At 42.2% G+C, this 21832-nt stretch overlaps 1 non-coding gene across 1 annotated transcript; it reads left to right on the top strand.

The window, feature by feature from the left end:
• The first annotated feature begins 15587 nt into the window (after window positions 1-15587).
• LOC112713538 (small nucleolar RNA R71) lies at window positions 15588-15695 on the top strand. Its single transcript, XR_003158509.1, has one exon. It is a non-coding gene; the product is annotated as a small nucleolar RNA R71 (small nucleolar RNA).
• Window positions 15696-21832: the final 6137 nt, after the last annotated feature.

Raw genomic sequence — 21832 nt, forward strand, 5'->3', positions numbered from 1 at the left:
ATCTCTGAAATTATTTTATTAAAGATAATTAAAACAAATTCTGATTAATTGAGTTTAAAATAATTTAAGATTTTATCTGATTTTATAATTATTAAATTATTTTTTATATTTAAATTATAAAATTTAGCAAATGTAAAATAATAAGAAATTTATATCATTTGGTTTAAATATTTTAGATTTTGGAATTTAATACTTTAATTTTTATAAACAAAGAAAATTAATTATATTATCTCTAATACTTTAATTAGAATATTTTATTAAAATCAATTTTTAAATTTATGATTAAATAATATTTTTTTTAAATATAAAGAAAATTAAGTGTATTACCATATTTTTTCAATTAAAGTAATTTATTGAGAATCAATAAGTATTTTTATATCACAAATAATATTTTAAAGTTTAGAGATTAAGTTAGTTTTTCAAATATTAATATTTTATGCTCTAATTTTATTAAAAATATTTTACTCAAACTAAACCCAAAATTCCTAATTCTATACACAAATCCTAACCTTTTTACCCCACCCTCTACTGCCATTTGCCACCGCTATCCTTTCCCAAAAACCCAATACTCAGCTGCTTCTGAAAACAAACGAAAGGAAAAAAAGAAAGCAAGAAAGAAAGAAACAGAGGGAGCGAAGAGGAGAAAGGGGGAAAAGAAAGGGAGAAAATGAGAGGAAGAGAGGGGGAGCTGCGCCGGCGGCACTGAACCCACCATCGCCGTTGACGCCGCAAAAGGAAGGAGGACCGCGACCGTGACAAGGAGTCCTGTCGACGTCATCCTCGTGAGCTATCACCACCTCGCCATCCCTAAGTTGCAGCGCCATGGAGCCAGCCTCGCTGCCGTCGCCGTTCGTGCCTCATCGCCACCGCTGGAGGGAGGCCACCGTCGCATCCAGCCACACCATTACCACAGAGCCGCCGATCCGCCACCGGGAGATAGATCCACGAAGAGAGAAAGAGAGAGAGCTCACCTTTACCCCATACTTTGAGATGTTTCTCCCCGCCGATCAAGCAGCGTCGTGATAGGCTTTGCTTTAAGCCGCCATCATTCGGTTTGAATAAATAAAATAAGTCAAGTCCCCTCCGGTCGGTTCACTCAGGTGGTCTTCCCTTATCTTCTCTAACATTCAGAGTAGTTCTGGTTTAAAAAAGGAGCACCGGCCGAGTGCCCTGAATGAATAAGAAATGGACAGCAAAGGGAATCAATGATTCTTATTCAACCGAGTTGAAGTTAGCAACATGTTGATTACACACCAGAGGTTGGTAAGAACTGAGGGACAATGTCCCCTAACCTAAATGGGCCTACCAGTGAAACAACTGGTCCGCTGCCTTCTCACGCATCAGATCCGCCGTTCGCCGTCGCCGCCTCTGTTCCGTCGTTGTTCATATTCTGGGTCGAGCTGACCGACCCGGGATGCTTAGCGACAAAGCGACTGACCTCTTTAGGTCAGACTATTCGACCTCTTCTCAAAGAGCTCGACCAAATCGACAGGAAAGCCCAATAAAGGGCCCAAATAGAGGAACACGACCCAAATCCAGAGGCAATCCCAGCCTACAGAGATAAAGGCGGTTCTGTTGAAGATAAGCTGACCTTACCCAAAGATAAGATAAGATAAGATAACTAACTTATCTTATCTAGAAAGGTCACTTCTCACCATTATAAATACACTAGAGCACCCAGGTATAACTCATACTCTGATTCTACTCAATACCTGCTTAATACCCTTGCTAACTTAAGCATCGGAGTCTCTTGCAGGTACCCCCCACCCTTTGGTGATAAAGGATCAGCAGCACTCTCAGTTCCACAAGTCGGACACACCAGCTCTGGCCGCCATTCACCCGCCGGACACATCGGCTCCGACCAACATAGAAGATCTCGTCCGAGATCGACCTACAGTTTCAGGTAACCCTCGAAACATTGGCGCCGTTGCTGGGGAACCTGGAAGTCATCCCATCACCATGGCGAACGACCATGACAACGACCACGATTCAGGTCTAGAGGATCGGACACCGCACAAAAACGCAGGTGTCACGCTACAAAACACTCCGGAAACCAACAAAGACGAAGACTCACCAAATTCAGGAGCAATAAAAGCGCTCCTGGATTGCCTAAAACAACTGGAAAAAGAAACCCAACAACAACGGGAAATTGGAAGAGATCTCCAAAGAGAGGTGCGGCGACGTCGAGAGTTGGAAGAAAAACTACAGCAATTGGAAGCCGATCTCAAATCAAAAGGCCCCTGGGCTAATCTCGAGAAAAATTCACGCAAAGAGCAAGACCCATTCACTAGGGAAATCATGAAAACCAAAATTCCAAAAGACTTCAAACTCCCGGATATGACCCTATATGATGGCACCACGAACCCCAACGACCAGCTCAGCAACTTCAGAAGTAGAATGTACCCCACTGACGCCCCAGATGTTGTTCACTGCAAGGCTTTTCCAACAACTCTCACAAAGACAACGATCCGATGGTTCGATAACCTACCCCCCGAAGTCCATCTCAAGCTTTGATGACTTAGCTAAAAAATTCCTAGCCATATTCTCCATTCAGAAAGATAAAGCCAAGCACACCCCCAGTTTACTAGGGATCAAACAAGGAGATCGGGAGAGTCTCCGCAGCTACATGGAGAGATTCAACAAAACATGCATGGACACACAAAGTTTACCAACGGAGGCCGCCATCATGGGACTCATCAATGGCCTACGAGAGGGACCTTTCAGCCAATCTATATCAAAAAAATACCCGACCTCCACAGACGAAGTGTAGGAACGGGCAGAAAAGTATATCAACATGGAGGAGAACGCTTGGTTAGGAGAAACCTCAAAATCGGGGGCCTCCTACCGAGACAAAGACAAGGAATCCAAAAGAAAAGAAGATCGACAAGGGGAGAAAATCAAAAAGTACCATAACTACACCCCTCTCAGGACATCCCTGGACGAGATATACAAAGAAGTCTGCCATACGGAAAAATTCCCCCAGCACGGCCACTCAAAGGCAAAATGGGAGGAGGAAACCGAAAGGAATATTGTGAATACCATCGAGTCCGAGGACACTCCACAAACGAATGCTTCGACCTAAAAAACATCATAGAAAAATTGGTGAGAGAAGGAAAATTAGATCGATTCCTGGCCAGCCGAGATGATGATCAAAGAAAGAGACGAAAGGATGAAGATACCGAACGAACAGAATGATCACCTCGGACACCAGAAAGACATGTCCACATGATACACGGCGGATTCACAGCAGGTGGAATCTCCAAATCCTCTCGCAAAAGATATCTCAAAGAAGTATATCATGTCGAAGGACAGGAGAAAGTACTCAACATTCCGGCAATTACATTCACTAAAGAAGATGCATCCGGCGTCATCACAGGACACGATGATCCCATGGTTATCACCATCATATTGGCAAACGCCAACATACACCACACCTTAATAGACCAAGGGAGCTCTGCCGACATCTTATTCAAAATAGCCTTTGATAAGCTCGGCTTGGAAGAAAAAGAACTTAAAACATATCCAAACAGCCTGTTTGGGCTAGGAGATACCCCGGTTCGACCACTCGAATACATACCACTACATACAACCTTTGGAAAAGGGGACCAATCCTCAAAATAGACTACATCGTAGTCGATGCAAGTTTAGCTTACAACGCTCTCATAGGACAGACAACACTCAACCAACTCGATGCAATAGTCTCGACCCAACACCTATGTATGAAGTTCCCAACCCTAAAAGGGATAGCCACGATAAAAGCAGACCAAAAGACGGCACGTCGCTGTTATAACGAAAGCCTAAACCTCAGAGGCAAAGGAGAAGAGTTCCACACAATCGAGCTGGGTGGAGTTCATCGACGAGAAGAACTTCGGCCTCAGCCAGAAGGCGAGATAGAAAAGATTCAGATCGGGGATACCCCGGAAAAAACAACCAATATCGGCACAATCCTAAAAGGAGATTTAAAAGAATTACTAATACAATTCTTGCGAGACAACGCCGATCTCTTTGCGTGGAAAGCCGCAGACATGCCAGGTATCGACCCTAAGCTAATGTGTCACAAGTTGGCGGTCTACCCAAGATCTCGACCGGTGCAGCAGAGACGAAGAAAACTTAGGCCAGAGCGATCCAAAGCTGTGGACGAGCAAGTACAGGCACTACTGGAAGCCGGATTCATAAGAGAGGTCAAATACCCGCTATGGATAGCCAACGTTGTCTTGGTGAAAAAATCAAATGGGAAGTGGCGAATGTGCACCAATTACACCGATCTCAACAAGGCATGTCCAAAAGATCCATACCCACTCCCAAGTATTGACGCTCTAGTAGATGCTTCCTCCGGATACAAATATCTCTCGTTTATGGATGCATACTCAGGGTACAATCAAATCCCCATGTATCCACCAGATCAAGAAAAGACCTCGTTCCTAACACCGAAAGCAAACTACTGCTACATTGTGATGCCTTTCGGTCTCAAAAACGCAGGAGCTACTTATCAAAGGCTAATGAATAAAGTCTTCTCAGATCACATCGGAAAAATCATGGAAGTTTATGTGGACGACATGTTGATAAAGACACAAAGCGAAGATACATTATTAACCGACCTGACTCAAGTGTTTTACACTATAAAGAAGCACAACATGCGGCTCAATCCCGCAAAATGCACCTTCGCAGTAGAAGCAGGCAAATTCTTAGGCTTCATGCTCACACAAAGGGGAATTGAAGCAAACCCAGACAAATGTCAAGCCATACTCAACATGAAGAGCCCAACTTGTGTCAAAGAAGCACAACAACTCAACGGGAGGTTGGCCGCCCTATCCCGATTCTTAGCAGGAGCTGCGATAAGATCTCTCCCCTTCTATGCTACTTTAAGAAAGGGAAAACAGTTCGAATGGACGACAGAATGTGAGCAAGCCTTCCAAGACTTCAAGGAGTTCTTAGGACGGCCACCTATCCTATCTCGACCACGAGAAGGAGAACCTCTCATATTATACCTCGCAGTAGGGAGCCGGGCAATAGCCTCAGCACTACTCAGAGAAGACAAACATGGGCAATAACCCGTCTACTTCATTAGCAAAGCACTACAGGGATCCGAGCTGAACTACCAGAAAATAGAAAAATTTGCCTATACCCTCATTCTAACATCTCGACGACTCCGCCCGTACTTCCTGACTCACACCATTAAGGTTCGAACTAACTAGCCCATAAAAGGAATATTGCAGAAAACAGATCTGGCAGGCAGAATTCTATAATGGACAGTCGAGTTGTCAGAATTTGACCTCCAATATGAAGCTCAGACGGCCATCAAATCACAGTATCTGGCCGACTTTATCGCCGAATTCACAGATGCCCTGGAAACCCCCACAGAATGGAATCTTTACGTGGATGGTTCTTCAAATAAAACTGGAAGCGGCGCAGGCGTGATAATAGAAAGCGACCAAGGAACCCAAGTTGAGCTCTCCCTCAAGTTTGGGTTCCCGACCTCAAACAACCAGGCAGAATATGAAGAATTATTAGCTGGTTTGAAGCTGGCTAAAGGGGTCGGAGCTCAAAAACTCAACATTTACAGTAATTCACAAGTGATCACATCACAAATAATAGGGAGCTACCAAGCCAAAGATCCAACCATGAAAAAATATTTGGATAAAACCAAGGAACAGCTCGGACAAATCGGGGAGTATAAGACCTGCCACATACCCCGCGAACAAAATGCCCGAGCTGATGCACTCTCAAAACTAGCTAGCACCAAACCAGGGGGCAACAATAGGAGCCTCATCCAGGAAATGTTACAAAACCCATCAATCTCGGAAGAAGAAAAAGTCCTGACTATAACAAGTCAGGACCAAGGATGGATGACCCCCAAAATCAACTACCTTAAAATAGGAACACTCCCCGCAGAAGAAAAGGAGGCAAAGAGGTTAAAAAGGGAGGCGCAGTACTACACCATCATAAACAACATCCTGTACAAAAGAGGAATCTCAACACCTTCACTAAAATGCGTGACGAACTCCAACACAAGGGAAGTGCTAGAAGAAATACACGGCGGCATCTGTGGCAATCATCTCGGAGCACGAGCTCTCGCTAAAAAAGTACTCCGGGCGGGATTTTATTGGCCAACTCTACAGAAAGAATCTACAGAATTTGTAAAGACATGTCCACCATGTCAGAAACATGCTAACTTTCACATTGCCCCGCCAGAAGAGCTCATTAGCGTGACCTCGCCTTGGCCATTTGCAAAATGGGGACTCGATCTTCTCGGCCCCTTCCCACAGGGATCAGGACAAGTTAAATTCCTCATAGTAGGGGTAGATTACTTTACAAAGTGGATCGAGGCAGAACCCCTAGCCAATGCCACCGCTCAGAGAAGCTGGAAATTCTTATATAGAAACATTGTCACAAGGTTCGGGGTTCCATATTCAATAACCACAGACAATGGCACTCAATTCACAGATGCAGGCTTCAAAACACTAGTGGCTGACTTGAATATAAAGCACCAGTACACCTCTGTTGAACATCCACAAGCCAATGGACAGGCTGAAGCTGCTAACAAAGTCATATTGGCCAGATTAAAACAGAGATTACAAGACGCAAAGGGAGCCTGGGCGGAGGAGCTTTCCCAAGTCCTATGGGCATATCGAACAACGCCACATTCCACCACGAAGGAATCCCCCTTCCGATTAGCATACGGAATAGAGGCAATGATTCCAATAGAGATTGAGGAAGGGTCGCCTAGAGTAGTTCACTACAATGAGGAAGCAAACTCCCAACTCCAGAGAGAAGAGCTTGACTTGTTACCCGAAATCCAAGAAAACGCTCGGATCAGGGAAGAAACTCTAAAGCACCGAATGGCTTCCAGGTATAATCAAAGGGTAGTGCCAAGAAATTTTGTAGAGAATGATCTCATCCTAATCGGAAATGTTATTGGAACAACTCGACCAGGAGAAGGAAAGCTGGCAGCAAACTGGAAAGGACCCTACCGAGTCATAAAAGTACTTGGAAAAGGCTACTACAGACTGTCTGAACTCGATGGACGAGAGCTTCCTAGGTCATGGCACGCCTGCAACCTAAGAAGGTACTACAGTTAGAAAAGACAAAAGATCTCATCATTTGATGCACTCTTTTTCCTGAAAAAGGTTTTTTAATGAGGCACCATGTTGAGATCTAGCTCATGCCCGACTTAAAGGGATAAGAAAATTCCCGCATGTATATATTTGCATTTTTTCTTTGAATAAAGTCTATTTAGATATTCTACAAAGAATCCAAGACGCATTAATCTGAAGTATTCATCGTCCGATTATAAAGCGACAGGTCGGCAGAAAGTGAAAAACAATTTCACTGCACGACCACGATAAAGATAAATCGTCCGATAAAGGTGAAAACGCGATTCACCCAAAGGATGATCTAAAGAAGCCAACCACTTTCTACAAATCGGCAAAGATGAACACAGAGTAATGTAAGAAGTTATCGAAAGTGATCTAAAAAAGAACCTGACGAGGTCTTACGGATCGCTAAAATAATAACTTAAGGACTGGTCAAGCGAACCAAGTCAACCCAAGTTATAAGTAAACCCTGGAAAAAGGTCTGGCCAACCCTATTAAAGAGGATTACTTTAACTTAGAAGGGCCTGACATAACAAAGTCAGCCCAAAAACAAAAAGATATACAAGTAGTCCCTGAAAGAGATCTGACAAAGATCCAAGAAATAGGACTACAAAAAATAACTTAAAGGAGACCGACATAACCAAGTCGGACTCCTACCACTAAAAAGTTATACAAGTAGTCCCTGAAAGAGATCTGACAAAGATCCAAGAAAAAGGACTACAAAAAATAACTTAAACGAGACCGACATAACCAAGTCGGACTCCTGCCACTAAAAAGTTATACAAGTAATCCCTGAAAGAGACTTGACAAAGGTCCTAGAAAGAGGATTACAAAAATAACTTGGAAAGAGGTCGACCTAACGAAATTGATCTCCCACAAATAGGTTATAAAAGTAATCCCCGAAAGAGACCTGACAAACGTCCAAGAAAGAGGATTACAGAAATAACTGAAAGGGGGACCAACACAAAAGAACCACCAAGAAACAAGTTGGACCCATAAGTCACAACCTCAAGAGGATCCAAGCTACAAAATAAAGCAATCCGAGGAGGTCGAGATGCAAGATTTCAAACATCAGTAGAAAACTGAAAAGCTATCTCTATTACTCTACAAAAATTATAAGGCCCCGGAACAACGGCCATCAACACTTGCTAAAGATAGCGAGCTACTTTTTGTTTTTAAAATAAAACAAACCAACTAGAAACCGTCAACAAAACAAACAAAGTTTTAAAAAGCCCACAAGCCGGGCCAACTACATAAATATTTAGAAAGAGATCAGCAAGCATTAGGAGCCTTCTGGGCATCATCAGGACAAGGAGAAGGAGGACGAGTCTGAATAGGCACGGCATCTATAGTTCCATCCTCCCGGTTCAGAACTTGGCAATCCGAATCAGGTGCAACCGGAGGAACAAAAGAGGTCGACACTTTGGCAGAGGACACAGGAGGAGGATCAGCATCATCATCACCCTCGTCATCAGGGACAATCTTGCCATCTCTGACAACATTGTCTAAACTGAAAAGGGTGAGATCGGCCTCGGGAGCAATGACCCGAACTTGCTCCTTCAAGTTCTCGTAAGCAGCAGTCACGCTGCCGCAAAAAGATGACCTTGGAGTTCAGAATAATCCTCCCGAGCACTGTCCAACTCCCCCCTCAGATGCATCACCTCCCGATAAGTTATAACATAACTATTCGTATGCATCAGGGTTGTGTCCTCGGCCAACCTCAAAGAAGCCGCCAGTGAAAGGGAACTCGCCTTCTCATTCTCTAGATCCTTCTCCAACTTGGTCACCTTTGATTCAAGTTCCTCCTTCAGCCCCTTCATCCGGTCGAACTCCTGCTTCGCCTCCTCCATAAAGGCTTTGGTGGCATGAAGAGGAAGATTCCGAGCAGTCCGATGTATAGCAGCTGACATAAACGCCATTTGTACATGATTTCGGGCCATAAATTCCAAATGGTGGAGGATAGACAAATCATCCATCGAAAGGGAACCATAGGGAGATATTTGCTGATCCACAAATTCAATGGCATTAAAATCAGGAGCATTGAGGTCAAAAGGCTCAGTGGTCTTTCATTTTTCATTGGGAGGAGCACCAGAAGGAACAGCAGAGGTAGGATGAGGATCCACCAAGCGGACCCGAGGTGTTGGAATCACCTTCTTCACTCCGGGGGAACTCGGCACTGATGGCTTCTCGCGCACTTGGGAGGACCCTTCCCCAGCCGCTGGTAGCGCGAAATTGTGATCACTACAACTTCGCAGAACTAACCAGCAAGTGTACTGGGTCGTCCAAGTAATAAACCTTACGCGAGTAAGGGTCGATCCCACTGAGATTGTTGGTATGAAGCAAGCTATGGTCACCTTGTAAATCTTAGTCAGGCATACTCAAATGGATATGAATGGTGATAAATGAACAAAACATAAAGATAAAGATAGAGATACTTATGTAATTCATTGGTGGGAATTTCAGATAAGCGCATGAAGATGCTTGTCTCTTCCGTCTCTCTGCTTTCCTACTGTCTTCATCCAATCCTTCCTACTCCTTTCCATGGCAAGCTTAAGCAAGGGTTTCACCGTTGTCAGTGGCTACCTCCCATCCTCTCAGTGGAAATGTTCAACGCACCCTGTCACGGCACGGCTATCCATCTGTCGGTTCTCGATCAGGCCAGAATAGAATCCAGTGATTCTTTTGCGTCTGTCACTAACGCCCCGCCCTCAGGAGTTTGAAGCATGTCACAGTCATTCAGTCATTGAATCCTACTCAGAATACCACAGACAAGGTTAGACCTTCCGGATTCTCTTGAATGCCGCCATCAGTTCTAGCCTATACCACGAAGACTCTGATCTCACGGAATGGCTGGCTCGGTTGTCAGGCGAGCACTCGGTTGTCAGGCGATCAACCATGCATCGTGTATCAGGAATCCAAGAGATATTCACCCAATCGAAGGTAGAACGGAGGTGGTTGTCAGTCACACGTTCATAGGTGAGAATGATGATGAGTGTCACGGATCATCACATTCATCAAGTTGAAGAACAAGCGATATCTTAGAACAAGAACAAGCGGAATTGAATAGAAGAACAATAGTAATTGCATTAATACTCGAGGTACAACAGAGCTCCACACCTTAATCTATGGTGTGTAGAAACTCCACCGTTGAAAATACATAAGAACAAGGTCTAGGCATGGCCGAATGGCCAGCCTCCCAGTGATCTAAGATAGCATAAGAACAAAGGTAGCTACCCCGATATGATCTAAGAACTAGATGTCCAAAGATGAAAATACAATAGTAAAAGGTCCTATATATAGAAAACTAGTAACCTAGGGTGTACAGAGATGAGTAAATGACATAAAAATCTACTTCCGGGCCCACTTGGTGTGTGCTTGGGCTGAGCATTGAAGCATTTTCGTGTAGAGACTCCTCTTGGAGTTAAACGCCAGCTTTGGTGCCAGTTTGGGCGTTTAACTCCCATTCTTGTGCCAGTTCCGGTGTTTAACGCTGGGAATTCTGAGGGTGACTTTGAACGCCGATTTGGGCCATCAAATCTTGGGCAAAGTATAGACTATCATATATTGCTGGAAAGCCCAGGATGTCTAATTTCCAACGCCGTTGAGAGCGCGCCAATTGGGCTTCTGTAGCTCCAGAAAATCCACTTTGAGTGCAGGGAGGTCAGAATCCAACAGCATCTGCAGTCCTTTTTAGTCTCTGAATCAGATTTTTGCTCAGGTCCCTCAATCTCAGCCAGAAAATACCTGAAATCACAGAAAAACACACAAAATCATAGTAAAGTCCAGAAAAGTGAATTTTAACTAAAAACTAATAAAAATATACTAAAAACTAACTAGATCATACTAAAAACATACTAAAAACAATGCCAAAAAGCGTACAAATTATCCGCTCATCACAACACCAAACTTAAATTGTTGCTTGTCCTCAAGCAACTGAAAATCAAACAAGATAAAAAAGAAGAGAATATGCAATGAATTCCAAAAACATCTATGAAGATCAGTATTAATTAGATGAGCGGGGCTTTTAGCTTTTTGCCTCTGAACAGTTTTGGCATCTCACTCTATCCTTTGAAATTCAGAATGATTGGCTTCTTTAGGAACTCAGAATCCAGATAGTGTCATTGATTCTCCTAGTTAAGTATGATGATTCTTGAACATAGCTACTTATTGAGTCTTGGCCGTGGCCCAAAGCACTCTGTCTTCCAGTGTTACCACCGGATACATACATGCCACAGACACATAATTAGGTGAACCTTTTTAGATTGTGACTCAGCTTTGCTAGAGTCCCCAATTAGAGGTGTCCAGGGTTCTTAAGCACACTCTTTTTGCCTTGGATCACAACTTTATTTCTTTCTTTTTCTTTCTTTTTCTTTTTCTCTTTTTTTTTTCGAATTTTTTTTTGTATTCACTGCTTTTTTCTTGCTTCAAGAATCATTTTTATTTTTTTCAGATCCTCAGTAACATGTCTCCTTTTTCATTATTCTTTCAAGTGCCAACATTCATGAACCACAAATTCAAAAGACATATGCACTGTTTAAGCATACATTCAGAAAACAAAAGTATTGCCACCACATCAAGATAATTAAACTGTTATAAAATTCAAAATTCATGCAATTCTTTTCTTTTTCAATTAAGAACATTTTTCATTCAAGAAAGGTGATGGATTCATAGGACATTCATAACTTTAAGGCATAGACACTAAGACACTAATGATCACAAGACACAAACATAGACAAACATGAGCACTAAAATTCGAAAAACAGGAAAATAAAGAACAAGGAAATTAAAGAACAGGTCCACCTTAGTGATGGCGGCTCTTTCTTCCTCTTGAAGATCCTATGGAGTGCTTGAGCTCCTCAATGTCTCTTCCTTGTCTTTGTTGCTCCTCTCTCATGATTCTTTGATCTTCTCTAATTTCATGGAGGATGATGGAGTGTTCTTGATGCTCCACCCTTAGTTGTCCCATGTTGGAACTCAATTCTCCTAGGGAGGTGTTTAGTTGCTCCCAATAGTTTTGTGGAGGAAAGTGCATCCCTTGAGGTATCTCAGGGATCTCATGATGAGTGGGGTCTCTTGTGTGCTCCATCCTCTTCTTAGTGATGGGCTTGTCCTCATCAATAGGGATGTCTCCCTCTATGTCAACTCCAACCGAATAACAGAGGTGACAAATGAGATGAGGGAAGGCTAACCTTGCCAAGGTAGAAGACTTGTCCGCCACCTTATAAAGTTCTTGAGATATAACCTCATGAACTTCTATTTCTTCTCCAATCATGATGCTATGAATCATGATAGCCCGGTCTATGGTAACTTCGGACCGGTTGCTAATGGGAATGATTGAGCGTTGGATAAACTCCAACCATCCTCTAGCCACGGGTTTGAGGTCATGCCTTCTCAATTGAACCGGCTTCCCTCTTGAATCTCTCTTCCATTGGGCACCCTCTTCACATATGACTGTGAGGACTTGGTCCAACCTTTGATCAAAGTTGACCCTTCTAGTGTAAGGATGTTCATCTCCTTGCATCATGGGCAAGTTGAATGCCAACCTTACATTTTCCGGACTAAAATCCAAGTATTTCCCCCGATCCATAGTAAGATAATTCTTTGGATCCGGGTTCACACTTTGATCATGGTTCTTGGTGATCCATGCATTGGCATAGAACTCTTGAACCATTAAGATTCCGACTTGTTGAATGGGGTTGTTAAGAACTTCCCAACCTCTTCTTCGGATCTCATGTCGGATCTCCGGATATTCACTCTTTTTGAGTGAGAAAGGGACCTCGGGGATCACCTTTTTCAAGGCCACAACTTCATAGAAGTGGTCTTGATGCACCCTTGAGATGAATCTCTCCATCTCCCATGACTCGGAGATAGAAGCTTTTGCCTTCCCTTTCCTCTTTCTAGAGGTTTCTCCGGCCTTGGATGCCATAAATGGTTATGGAAAAACAAAAAGCAATGCTTTTACCACACCAAACTTAAAGGGTTTGCTCGTCCTCGAGCAAAATAAGAAAGAAGAGAGTAGAAGAAGAAGAAATGAGAAAGAAGAGAATGGCTTTGTGTTCGGCCAAAAAGGGGGAGAAGTAGTGTTTAGGTTGTGTGAAAATGAAGGAGTGAAGATGGGTTTATATAGGAGAGGGGAAGGGTTGATGTTCGGCTATGTATGGGTGGGTTTGGGAGGGGAAGTGGTTTGAATTTGAAGGGTGAGGTAGGTGGGGTTTTATGAAGGATGGATGTGAGTGGTGAAGAGAAAGATGGGATTTGATAGGTGAAGGGTTTTTTGGGGAAGAGGTGTTGAGGTGATTGGTGAATGGGTGAAGAAGAGAGATAGTGGTGGGGTAGGTGGGGATCCTGTGGGGTCCACAGATCCTGAGGTGTCAAGGAAAAGTCATCCCTGCACCAAATGGCATGCAAAAATGCGTTTTTAGCCATTTCTGGCGTTAAATGCCGGGCTGGTGCCCATTTCTGGCGTTTAACGCCAGCTTCTTGCCCTTTTCTGGCGTTTAACGCCAGTCTGGTGCCCCTTTCTGGCGTTAAACGCCCAGAATGGTGCCAGACTAGGCGTTAAACGCCCAACAGCTAGCCTCACTGGCGTTTAAACGCCAGCACGCTCTCCTCCAGGGTGTGCTATTTTTCTTTCTGTTTTTCATTCTATTTTTGCTTTTTTCATTGATTTTGTGGCTTCTCATGATCATCAACCTACAGAAAACATAAAATAACAAAAAAGAATAGATAAAATATAACATTGGGTTGCCTCCCAACAAGCGCTTCTTTAAAGTCAGTAGCTTGACAGAGGGCTCTCATGGAGCCTCAGAAATACTCAGAGCAGTGTTGGAACCTCCCAACACCAAACTTAGAGTTTGAATGTGGGGGTTCAACACCAAACTTAGAAGTTGGTTGTGGCCTCCCAACACCAAACTTAGAGTTTGACTGTGGGGGCTCTGTTTGGCTCTGTTTTGAGAGAAGCTCTTCATGCTTCCTCTCCATGGTGACAGAGGGATATCCTTGAGCCTTAAACACCAAGGATTCCTCATTCACTTGAATGGTCAATTCTCCTCTATCAACATCAATCACAGCCTTTGCTGTGGCTAGGAAGGGTCTGCCAAGGATGATGGATTCATCCATGCACTTCCCAGTCTCTAGGACTATGAAATCAGCAGGGATGTAATGGTCTTCAACCTTTACCAGAACATCCTCTACAAGTCCATGAGCTTGTTTTCGTGAATTGTCTGCCATCTCTAGTGAGATTTTTGCAGCTTGCACCTCAAAGATCGCTAGCTTCTCCATTACAGAGAGAGGCATGAGGTTTACACTTGACCCTAAGTCACACAAGGCCTTCTTGAAGGTCATGGTGCCTATGGTACAAGGTAATGAAAACTTCCCAGGATCCTGTCTCTTTTGAGGTAATTTCTGCCTAGACAAGTCATCCAGTTCTTTGGTGAGCAAAGGGGATTCATCCTCCCAAGTCTCATTCCCAAATAACTTGTCATTTAGCTTCATGATTGCTCCAAGGTATTTAGCAACTTGTTCTTCAGTGACATACTCATCCTCTTCAGAGGAAGAATACTCATCAGAGCTCATGAATGGCAGAAGTAAGTCCAATGAAATCTTTATGGTCTCATTTTGAGCCTCAGATTCCCATGGTTCCTCATTGGGGAACTCATTGGAGGCCAGTGGACGTCCATTGAGGTCTTCCTCAGTGGCGTTCACTGCCTCCTCCTCCTCTCCAAATTCGGCCATGTTGATGGCTTTGCACTCTCCTTTTGGATTTTTTTCTGTATTGCTTGGAAGAGTACTAGGAGGGAGTTCAGTAATTTTCTTGCTCAGCTGACCCACTTGTGCCTCTAAATTTCTAATGGAGGACCTTGTTTCAGTCATGAAACTTTGAGTGGTGTTGATTAGATCAGAGACCATGGTTGCTAAGTCAGAGGCATTCTGCTTAGAACTCTCTGTCTGTTGCTGAGAAGATGATGGAAAAGGCTTGCTGTTGCTAAACCTGTTTCTTCCACCATTATTGTTGTTGAAACCTTGTTGAGGTCTCTGTTGATCCTTCCATGAGAGATTTGGATGATTTCTCCATGAAGGATTATAGGTGTTTCCATAGGGTTCTCCCATGTAATTCACCTCTTCTATTGAAGGGTTCTAAGGATCATAAGCTTCTTCTTCAGATGAAGCTTCCTTAGTACTACTTGGTGCAATTTGCATTCCAGACAGACTTTGAGAAATCATATTGACTTGTTGAGTCAATATTTTATTCTGAGCCAGTATGGCATTCAGAGTGTAAATCTCAAGAACTCCTTTCTTCTGATTGGTCCCATTGTTCACAGAATTCCTTTCAGAAGTGTACATGAATTGGTTATTTGCAACCATTTCAATTAGCTCTTGAGCTTCTGTAGGCGTCTTCTTCAGATGAAGAGATCCTCCAGCAGAGCTATCCATAGACATCTTGGATAGTTCAGAGAGACCATCATAGAAAATTCCAATGATGCTCCATTCAGAAAGCATATCAGTGGGACACTTTCTGATTAATTGTTTGTATCTTTCCCAAGCTTCATAGAGGGATTCTCCTTCCTTCTGTCTGAAGGTTTGGACTTCCACTCTAAGCTTACTCAATTTTTGAGGTGGAAAGAACTTTGCCAAGAAGGCATTGACTAGCTTTTCCCAAGAGTTCAGGCTTTCTTTAGGTTGTGAGTCCAACCATATTCTAGCTCTGTCTCTTACAGCAAAAGGGAATAGCATAAGTCTGTAGACCTCAGGGTCAACCCCATTAGTCTTGACAGTGTCACAGATTTGCAAGAACTCAGCTAAAAACTGATGAGGATCTTCCAATGGAAGTCCATGGAACTTGCAATTCTGTTGCATTAGAGAAACTAATTGAGGCTTAAGCTCAAAGTTGTTTGCTCCAATGGCAGGGATAGAGATGCTTCTCCCATAGAAGTCGGGAGTAGGTGCAGTAAAGTCACCCAACACCTTCCTTGCATTATTGGCATTGTTGTTGTTTTCGGCTGCCATGTGTTCTTTTTCCTTGAAGATTTCTGTTAAATCCTCTACAGAAAGTTGTGCCTTGGCTTCTCTTAGCTTTCGCTTCAAGGTCCTTTTGGGTTCAGGATCAGCCTCAACAAGAATGCTTTTGTCCTTGCTCCTGCTCATAAGAAAGAGAAGAGAACAAGAAAATGTGGAATCCTCTATGTCACAGTATAGAGATTCATTGAGGTGTTAGAGGAAAAGAAAAATAGAAGGCAGAAGTAGAAAATTTGAACTTATCAAAGAAGATGGAGTTCGAATTTTGCATTAAGGAATAGTGTTAGTCCATAAATAGAAGGATGTGAGAAGAAGGGAAGTAATTTTCAAAAATTGAGTAGAAGATTTTGAAAACATTTTAAAAAACACTAATTGATTTTCGAAAATAAAAGTGGGAATGAAATCAAGTGATTTTTGAAAAAGAATTTGAAATTAAAAAGATTTGATTGAAAGTTATTTTGAAAAAGATGTGGTTAAGAAGATATGATTTGAAAAACATTTAAAAGATTTGATTTTGAAAATTAATGACTTGGCTATCAAGAAAAGATATGATTCAAACATTAAACCTTTCTCAACAGAAAAGGTAACTTGATGTGTGGAAAACGATCCAACACAAAACTCACCGGCAAGTGTACCGGGTCGCATCAAGTAATAATAACTCACATGAGTGAGGTCGATCCCACAGGGATTGAAGGATTGAGCAATTTTAGTTTAGTGGTTGATTTAGTCAAGCGAATCAAATGTTGGTTGAGTGGGTTGTATTTAACAGAAGCTAAATTGCTTGGAATGTAAAGGGAGAGGGGAAATTGCAGTAAATTAAAGAACAGGAAAGTAAAATAGACTGAATCTTAAAGAACAAGAAATTAAATGACTGAAACTTAAAGTGCAAGAAATGTAAATTGCAGTAACTTGAATGGCAAGAAATGTAAATTGCTTGAATGTAAAAGGGATTTGAGGACTGGGATTGCAGAATCTAAACAAAGAGAAAGTAAATTGCAACAATTGATAAAGTAGAAGATGAATTGGAATAAACTGAAATTCAAACAGAAAATGAAATTAAAGTGCATCAGGGTTCACAGAAGAACCAAAAGTAAAATGGGATCTCAGGTCTCAAGAGACTAGAAAGCAAAGTCTAGATCTCAATTTGCCTTCCCAGATCCAAGTTCACAAAGCAATTGACAAGGAATTGAAGAAGAAGCAGTAAAGGGAATGTAAATGTGTTCAATTATGCAGAAAAGAAGTTAAAGAGATTTTGAATGGAGATTGAGACAGAATTTCCTCAATTCTTCACACCCAAAACTCAAAACAAGGAAATTAAAAAGGCTCAAGCAAGAACGAGGAAGAAGAGAGATCAATTCTCCTCCCCAATTCTCTGAAATCTCAGTGAAGACACCAAGAGAAGTTCCAAAATGCAAAAATAGAATTCAGAGCTCAAAGAAAGTGAAAAATTCAAAAGCAAAGCAAAAGGTCCTAATTACATCAAACTAGCTCCTATTTATACACTTTCTATTCTTGGATTTTGGGATTTGGATGGGCTTTTGATTTGGTGAAGAAATGAATTAAATTGGATTTTTAATTCAATTTTCGGCCCAAAAATAATAGCTCCCAGGAGGCTGCCCTGCCCTTGTGGAGGGCAGGGCAGAAAATTGATGTTTGGTGCGTTGCTGGTGCGGGCGTGGTGCAGGCTGGTGCGCAGAATGCTGCCCTGCCCTCACGGAGGGCAGGGCAGGAAAAATTGGTGCGCCAGAGATGTGCCACGGTGCGTGCTGATGCTGCCAGAATCATGCCATGGTGCGCCAGAATGGTGCCTTGGTGCACAGGATGCTGCCCTGCCCTCTGCGAGGGCAGGGCAGAAAAATATGGTGCTGCCAGGATCGTGCTGTGGTGCGCGCTGGTGCTGCCAGGATAGTGATTTGGTGTGCCAGAAATGTCCCTTGGTGCGCCAGATTCATGCACCAACAAAATGCTGCCCTGCCCTCGCGGAGGGCAGGGCAGTGTTTCCAAAATGAAGTCCCGCGTTCGAATCCGGGCAGAAACACATGCTCATTCATTTTCCTTGGTTTCTTGGCACGGTAATGGAACTTAGTTCCTTGCTTCCTCATGGTCCCGTGTTCAACTCTTGTGGCAAGCATCATAGGCATTTTCCTTTGATTTTCTTCCTTGGTGAGCCCGATACTGCCCTTGTGGAGGGCAGGGCAACATTTTCTTCTTCTTGATTCCAAGGCACAAATTTGTGCTCTGCCCTTGTAGTGGGCAGGGCAGAGTTGCCTTCTTTGCCTTGTTCCCTTATGTTGCCCTTTTAGAGGGCAGTGTGCCCTTGTGGAGGGCAATGCTTGCCTCCCCCATTGCATGTGGCACACTTTTCCTTCCTTTGACTACGCTTCCTTCTCCTTGGGTCACGCTTTCTTAGGCCATGCTTTTCTCTTTTATTCTTTTCTTCACCTGAAATAAACCAAAACAACCACTCCAAGTATCACTAAATTCATAAGGCTTATAAATCAATTAAATTTCAATTAAAATTAGCTTAAACCTCATGAATTAACATTAATTTCATGGTGGTTGCTTGATTTAAAGAAGTTATGCATTTTCACTCCAAATCACTTACTTAGGAAGCAAGAAAGTGCATAAAGACTAACAAAACAAGTGAAATTAGCTTGAAAAATGGGTATATGATGACTTGTCATCACAACACCAAACTTAAATCTTGCTTGTCCCCAAGCAAGCATCAAAACTAAGAGTAAATGATATGAATAAGAAAAGAACACATATCCTTATTAGGCATATAGCAGAACTTGATTTATGGAGTCTTTATGCAGACAATGACAACTCAATTAATGTTGCTGTTACATAATATACATCTTTCCTCAAAGGCTTGCTAAACTTGCTGTTATAAGACTCACTTTTTAATTCCTCCCTTGCTAACTTTTCTTGGCTTACAATGCTTAACAAGCTTATTATTCTTTTGGAGGTTTGGTGTTAAATGTTGCAGTAATAGCCTTTGGCTTTATTTTCTTTTCTTTTGCTCAACATCTTTCCACCACAGACACATGGCTCACTAATTCTTCCTAGGATCATTGATGCCCAACATCTCTTTGGATAACTAAATGTTCTGTATCTAAGTTGCTCTTTATTGTGGATTTTCAATTGGCCATCCCAAATCAGTTGATCTAAGTGACCGGGTTTTAAAATACCCCTTAGAATTTACTCATCCAAGCATATCTTAGTACAAGAACACCACAGGCATATGTCCTAGGGTCCAAGCTATTGGTGTCCAACCTTTATTCTTTGTTTTTCTTGCCATTTTGGCTTTTTCTTCTTCCTTTTCTTTCTGTTTTCGTTACCAAGGGCTTTTTCATTATTGATAAGAGTCTTTGTAACAGCAAGCTAACTCACATTTGAATGAGAATGATATTATGCAACAATTATTTCATGAGTTATGCATTTAATCAAACACATATACCACCACTAACTTCCATTCTTACTTATGCAACATTGGATATTTCACTTTTCAATTCAAACAAATCTCTTTTATTTAAGCATATGGGAAACAAAACAAATTTCAAGCTAAGTGATGGATAACAAGCATTATGCAGATTTAGCATTTTTCTAGCTATTTATTAACTAACTAAAATGAAAAACAAAGAACAAAAATTGCATGAAGTAAAAGAAATAAATGATGGAGGCATATCATGTTTCAGACATGCATCTCCTTATTAGAGACATAAAAGAGGAAATATGAAAGAACTTTGCCACCTTCTAATGGTCGTGGCTGCTGCTTGATTCTCCCTTCTTCTTCTTTCTCTTCCCTGTCTTGGAATAATCTCGGATCTCTTCACCAGGACATCTTCTACCCCAAACAGAATCTAAGAGTCCTGAGAGCCCAACATCTTCCAATCTTTTAAAGGTTGCCTCAGTATATTGATGAGATCTTGCCTGTTGCTTGGCTAAAAAATTCAGGGCATTGCTCAAATGGCTTGATCTCAGGATTGAGTGTTGGCAAATTGTGGGTCAAGTACTCCAACCTTGCTTGCATGTTTTCATCATTCTCCATTCTTTGTGCATATCTGACTTCTCCCATGGTGTGATGAACATTCTTCCATTGATACAGGTTGTGACTATATTCCCCTGCTTTAGCTTGACTAAAATACAGCTTATCATATGATTCTTTGAATTCTTTGTATTGCTCTTTTTGTCCTTCAAGAATCTGTGCTTGAAATTCTTGCTGCTGAGTCATCATTTGGTGTTGCCATCTCTCTTGCTTCTCCTCCATTTGATGCTGCCAAGCTTCCGTTCCTCTTTATCTTTCAAATATTGCTCTACAAATTCTGGATGGGGCTCTAGATATTTCTCTTGCCCCCTGATTTTGACCTTGTTGAGCCTGCATGAGTTGCTGAGATAGTTCTTCAATTGATCTTTGTAACTGGCTCATGTCTATGGCATCATGAGCTTGATTTCGTCCTTCCTCTCTTTGTGATCTCCTTTGTCTAGGAGCTACCACCCCTTCTTGATCTTCTTCTTCATTCATTCCCTCCATACTCTTCTTGGTGATTCATTTTCCCTTTTTCACTTTTTCTGTGTCCTCATCTTCAAAGATTACTCTAGCTTGTCACATAGCCTGAGGATGGTACTTGGATGTCCAAGACTACTTGATTTGCTTGTGCTATTGGCCATCTCTTGAATACTGTCGGCTATGAGTTGTGCGAGGTTGATTTCACCTCCATGTAAGATGCAGTACGTCAAGAGTGCCCGTTTGATTGTGACCCAAGAGGCGTTTCCAGTAGGAAGAATAGATCTCCTCACTATTTCATACCATCCTTTGGCTACAGGAGTAAGATTTATCCTTCTCAAGTGACTTGGAACTCCCTTTGAATCTCTTTCCCAATCTGTATTTTCCACACATAACCCTTGCAGATCTCATCCGGATTGTTTTCTATTTGCAACCTGGTCTCATAACTAGGCTCTGCATAAGTTATGGTTCTCAACTTTAGAGCCCTAGTGATGGCCGCGGACTGAAGCTCACTTCAACTCCTCTGACATAACTTGTGTAAGGAGCACTATCTTTGTTTTCTTTACAGCATTTGCATAGAACTCCCTGATCATGACTGCACTGATGTCAACAGAGGAGCACATAAGAGTTCCCACCTTCTTTCTTTAGTGATTTGCCTCATGATGGGATATTCTCCTTCCTTCAAATCAAGACCCTTCTCATAGATGACATTCTTTATCTTCATGAACCTATGATATCTCCCTTCATGGAATTGGGATCTAAATTTGGTTGCATCAAATGATGGAGGTTCGGCTATCATAGGTTCCTTTCCCGGCCTCCTTTTTGAACTTGAAGAGGCCATTGGATTTGAGGTGAAAAGAAAGAAAAGTGAGAAAAGAAGAAGTATGTGTTGTGTTGGGAAGAGTTTTGATTCGGTTCTGTTGTGAGACAAGGGAATTATGTTGGTTTTAGGAGTAAAGAGGATTATGATTTCATATGAGGGTAGCTTGAATGAGTGTGTACACCGTTTGGTGCTACGGCTATTAATAAGCAATTCTTCAAGCTTTCCACAAAACCACAATGAATGAAGAAGGAACTCGTTAGTGCTCATGAAGGGTTGAGATTGAGTTGTTCATCTAAAGGATTCATGGAATGGACGGTCTGCATGCATTGTTGAGGCTTGACGAGGATCCTCCTCCATTGGCTGCATGTATTTAGGCGTTCAATGGTGCATGCA

The sequence above is a fragment of the Arachis hypogaea genome, chromosome 9 (assembly GCF_003086295.3).
Source record: "Arachis hypogaea cultivar Tifrunner chromosome 9, arahy.Tifrunner.gnm2.J5K5, whole genome shotgun sequence".
NCBI lineage: Eukaryota > Viridiplantae > Streptophyta > Magnoliopsida > Fabales > Fabaceae > Arachis > Arachis hypogaea.